The 5,057-nt window shown below is 52.6% G+C and overlaps 1 pseudogene; it reads left to right on the forward strand.

Annotated features, from left to right (window-relative positions):
- Window positions 1-1,112: 1,112 nt before the first annotated feature.
- Window positions 1,113-2,486, forward strand: LOC149356862 (DDB1- and CUL4-associated factor 12 homolog pseudogene; annotated as a pseudogene).
- Window positions 2,487-5,057: the final 2,571 nt, after the last annotated feature.

Here is a 5,057-nt window from a genome sequence, read left to right on the forward strand (position 1 = left end):
GCGCGGAGGGAGGCCACGTGCGGCTCGCCAGAGGAATAGACCGTAGAGCAGAACAGCCGTGAAATAAAAAAAGAGGAAGAGGAGGAGGGAAGCGGGGTTACTTATCCTTGCAGACTGCCTTTCAGTTTTAGTCTCTCTCCAAACTTCCGGCACCTCTCTATTATGCGTTCCCTTAGGTTTTTTGTTCCGCGCACAGTAAGGGAGGTCCGCTTTGTCTGGGTACCTCGTCATTCGGAAATCTATTTCAACGAGGTGGCTGATTTATTGGCAAGGTCAGCTCTCACTGCCCCTGTAATATATCCCTTACCGCACCTTATTATGTTGGAGACCTCCCGTTTCCAGCGATTCCAACATATATCAGCCAGCTTGGTGATCCGTTGCTGAATACCGTGGACTTTCAACATTTAAAGTTCCCATGCAATGTCCGTTCATGTAAGACAAGGCGGTGTGAAGTGTCTATGACGCTTTTGAGATGCAGAATCCCCCACCTCAACTTGTACTTATGCAGATGCGGGTTCGTTACAATAAACCTTTTTAACACATGCTGAGAAGTTGAAACAATTGACCATTATCTCCTCTCTTACCGGCGGTTCGCATTTCAGAGAAAACAGTATTTGGAAGTCCCTGTTTCGAGGTTAGGACTCCCTTTGTCTCTACCCGTTCCGCTCTCGTTTGGTGCGAGCGCCACGGGATTCTCGTTAAGCACTATTTGCGGCTACCTTCATGATTACATCATTGCAACTGGTCGCTTACCCTGTTAAATCCATATAAAATTCCACCGAATGTCCAAAAAGCGTATTTTATTTTATTCCTGAAATATCTAATTTGTTTATTTATTAAAGATTTTTAACAATTCATACATATTTCCTAATGTCAAACATTCTACTATATTTCTTAGCTTTTTTTCCCGCTTTTTTTTCCTTGGCATTCACCACCATACCTTGGCCAATCCCCTGCGTGGGTGTGTGCCATTTTCATATGGTGAAGAAGAAGAGGAGGAAGGGCGGCGCCGCGAGGACTGCGCCTGCAAGTAGACGCTAAGATCGTTTCCGCGCAGTTGTGTACGCTGGAAGAAAACCGTCCAGGTGTCAAAGGCGGCGAAAGCAAAGGCGATGGCTCACGTAAGAAAACTGAGCGTTAGCGGGTCCCGCTCAGCCGAAGACCGCACTGATGCAAGCACTGTATCCTACAAGTTCGCTTGGCCTGGTGAGTCGACATCCAGCAGCGAACTAGTGACGCCACGGTTCTTCAGCGGCCCGTTGCGTCTTGCGCATCTGGAATCGCTCACCCGAGGTGACCTGTACTGCTCTAGAAGGACGTCGCGCAATTTCGGCGACTACGTGCAGTGTCGTGAGCTCGGACTTCAGTACCGACAACGTCTCCGCGTGGACAAGACCTACGGCACTCGACACCTGCTCCAGAATGGCCTGTTCCACGAGCGCGAGATTAGCCTGGGCCGCATCGACAAGATATTCTGCTCGGCCTGGCTCTCGGAGCGCCAGATAGTGTTCGGCACCAGGTGCAACAAGCTCATGGTGCTCGACACGGAGGACGGCAAGCTCGGCCAGATCCCGAGCCTGCAGAGCTCGCTCGCGAGCCCGCTGCCCGAGAACCACTGCGGGATCCACGCGCTGCAGATGAACCCATCGCGAACTCTGCTCGCCACGGGGGCGCGCCACTCAAACGACACGGCCGTGTACAGGCTGCCGACGTTGGACCCCGTCTGTGTCGGTGAACGGGCTCACACGGACTGCATCTTTGACCTGGCATGGCTCGACGACGAGTTTTACGTGACTGGCTCGCGGGACGCCACGCTCGCCCTGTGGAGAGTGCAGGAGAGTAGAGGCTTCTCCTGGCCCGAGTCCGCGCTGACGCCGAGGCAGATGCGACCGCTGGCCGTGCGTGGCTGCAAGGACGCCGACAAGGTGCGCGCCCTGCTCTTCAGCCGTCAGCACAGCGAGATCGTCGCACTGTCGCTAAACGCGTACATCCACCAGTTGGATGCGTGCACGCTGCGCTGGAAGGCGTCCTACAAGATCCCCTATTGCCAGGAGAACGCCTGCCTGGCGCAGCAGCCCGAGCGGAGGGTCTACGCCGTTGGTTCTAAGTCGTATGTGACATTCCTGGACTCGCGGACACTGCAGCAGACGCACAAGGTGCCTTCCAAGTGCAGCGACTGTGGAATCTGCTCGCTGAGCTTCTTGGACGATTTGCTGACCATCGGGACGGGCATTGGCGTGATAATGTTCTTCGACCTGCGCGCCTCCAAGTACCTGGAGGGCGCCGACCGTTCGCGTTACAGCATGCTCAAGGCCAACAGGGGCTGGGTCCACTCGGCCGAACTGTTCCCCGAGGTTTTCTGGAACGCCGAGTACGACCCGGCCATCTACACGCACTGCTATGACCCGTCGGGACTGCGGCTCTTTGCGGCCGGCGGGCCACTGCCTGCTCTCCTCCAGGGAAACTATGCCGGTTTGTGGTACTGACGAGGGAGTGACCTACGGCACTGGACACCTAGTAGAGGCACCGGCCGGTGTACTGAAGATACTTAGATATGTGGACGATTACCTCGTCGTTGTTAGGAACGATAGCTTTACTCAGCCTGTGCTGGACACCTTTGTCAGGAATGGCCATGGTCTTACCTTTACCACAGAGTCTATTCAACATGGCAGGATTCAGTTTCTGGATCTAGAACTGAGGCTTGAGCCGGGGAATGTTTGCTGGTTGTATTCGCCACGCTCCGTCAAGAGGTTACTAAGCTTCCATTCGGGGCATTCATAGTTGGTGAAAGACGGCGTTGCCACTTCATGTATTCGAGCCGATCTAAATAAGTCGTGCCTCCATTCGAATGAGGAAAGTGAAAAGCCAAATTGCCAGGCTCAGGGAGGCAGGTTTCCCTGAAGCTGCGATTGGAAGGCTGTGCGAAAGAATGGTGTCAAATGAAATCCAACCACATCCGTGAAGCAGCCAAGCGCCAGAGGGTCGCGGTTATTCCGTATGTCCACTCGGTCTCTCACCGTCTGAAGAAAGTGGGTCGTAAATATGAGGTAGACGTTTTATTTTCATCCCGTAGAAAATTGAGTAATATTTTCCCTGCTGTACAAAGAAGGCGTGAGTCCCTACTTGGTAGGAGGACCGAAAGTGAATGCACAACTAATCATGCTGAAAGGAGGGTCGATTGCGTGAAAGGGGTAGTATACAGAATTCCCCTGTCTTGCGGCGCGTGGTATGTAGGGCAGACAGGACGCTGTTTAAACGACCGCCTGAGGGAACATTTTAATTCATTGGACAAAGCAGGCGGATCAGATTTAGCTCTGCATTGCAGACAACGTGAACACACCTGTACCCCTCTGCTTCAAGACACGTCTGTAGTTTTCCAACACAAAGATATGACGGTAAGAGAATTAGTAGAGGCCTATCACATTGATAAGGGGGGTTCTGCGTGTGTCGCTAAACCGTCATTGTCATTGATGAATCGTGAATTTGCCCTTCTTGAGAAGTCGTTGCCGGATGTTTAAGATAAGTAGGTTTTTTGTGTGTTTGGCGCGATTATGTATATATATATATATATGTCTTTTGTGTTAATAAATTTTCAGTCGAAAGTCAGCGCTCGTGTTGTTGTGTGTGTAAATGTCGTCGTCTTTTCGCGCTGTTAAAAAATGGATAACCATAGCCTTTCGCGAGAATGCCAAACCCTGGTGGCAAGCCGCAGATTGCGGTTGCAGTCAGATGCATGCATTTTCTGCTGACTGCGTGTCACAAAATTCGGCGCATTTTTCAAACAAACAAAGAGAAACACCGCCGCGCGCACGGCGTCTCGCCGGCGCGAGCCGAATGGGAGAGAAGGAAAAACCCCCCCGCTGAGCGCGTGGCTCTCTTTCCCCTCCACCACCGCTCACCGAAACGGCGTGCGCCCAGGGATTGAGTCATCCACGCCGATTTCTCTAGAACGTGCGAGTCCTTTCTACTGTTTAACCGGGGGAAGAGGACGTAGCCTTGCGTGCACTAAAACACGTCCCCCTCCTTTGCACTCGGACGTCGGCGACGGCGCCACGCCAGAACACGCTCGAAACTTCGAGATGGGACCCCCGTACTCTGACCAATGAGGACGCGCGGCTGGCGAGAGAAAGGAAGGGAAACTATACGGGAGATACTGCGTGTATGTGCGCGCCTACTTTGGCGCGTACAACAAACAGACGGGAGAGCGAGCCTATAAAAGAAGTACGTTGACCGCTGTCAAGTCAGTCCGGACCGCCGTTTAAGCTTCATCGAAGCGCGCCCGTTCGACTCCCGGGATCACACCACTCGGCCAGCATCGGACCAAAGAGGCAACGTTCGCCAGTCTGCGGGACGGCATCGTAGTGGAACTCTGGTCATCGAACTGCCGCAGTGCCCGGTGAACAAATTGTGTTTTGTTTGTTTACCTCTCTCTCTTGTCCCGCAAGGGCACCTTGTGTAACGAGGTGTTGGTGCTTGGCGCCACCACGGACCCTTAGCCCCCATACCGCAGCTGTCATCCGTACCGTGGCGATAGGTTGAAAGGTGGAGGGAAGAAACCTTGAACGGTGGCGGTCGAGGAAGTGGTCAATCCTCGGCCGATGGGCTCCTCGTCTGTCTACCAGGCGGGGAGTCCCGGGACCTTCCTCTTTGTATAAGGGTGAATCAGAGGCGACAAAGTATGAGGAACCCTTAGCTAGTAGATGCCGTACGGAAACATTTGCAAAAAAATCTGATCGGCCCCCAAAAAGGGGTCGCACCGATGCGAAAAAAATGATGCCACAGAAACCAGAAACGTTTCTAAAGTTTCTCATGGTTCACTCAAATACAGATGAACCTGTAGCAAACTTGTCTGCATTTGTGATCGCCAACACCCTAAAAAGGTGTGTAGGCAAAGACTACAAAGCAAAAAAGCAGCGAACCGGAGATCTCCTTGTAGAAATTAACACAAAAGAACAGAGCACCAAACTGATGTCGTTACAGAATCTTGGAGAAACAAGTGTACAGGTAACCCCGCACCGCACCCTGAACCACTCAAAGGGCGTCATATCTGAATATGA

The sequence above is a fragment of the Amblyomma mixtum genome, chromosome 3 (assembly GCF_055824585.1).
Source record: "Amblyomma mixtum isolate Tamu chromosome 3, ASM5582458v1, whole genome shotgun sequence".
Lineage (NCBI taxonomy): Eukaryota > Metazoa > Arthropoda > Arachnida > Ixodida > Ixodidae > Amblyomma > Amblyomma mixtum.